The sequence below is a fragment of the Gavialis gangeticus genome, unplaced genomic scaffold, assembly GCF_001723915.1.
Source record: "Gavialis gangeticus isolate Ggan-Ray unplaced genomic scaffold, GavGan_comp1, whole genome shotgun sequence".
Classification (NCBI taxonomy): Eukaryota; Metazoa; Chordata; order Crocodylia; family Gavialidae; genus Gavialis; species Gavialis gangeticus.
The window spans coordinates 5,747,401-5,747,611 of record NW_017729002.1 but is presented as its reverse complement, the minus strand read 5'-3'; positions in this window follow the sequence as shown (position 1 = coordinate 5,747,611).

The following is a 211-nucleotide window of genomic DNA, read 5'->3' as shown; positions in this document are numbered from 1 at the left end:
TGGTATATAGGCATTTAAGGCCTTGCCTAGCTGCGTGTGTCACCCCCTGATTTGGGAGACTGTTTAGTCCCCTGTTTCTTACCTAGGCACTCCTTGCATTTTTCACCTGTCTTGCTCGGGTGGTGTCTCCTCATCTTCCTGCGGCCCCCTCCCCCAGCGATGCTAGTTTAAAGCTTGCCGTATGAGATCAGCCAACCTGGAAGAGAAGACA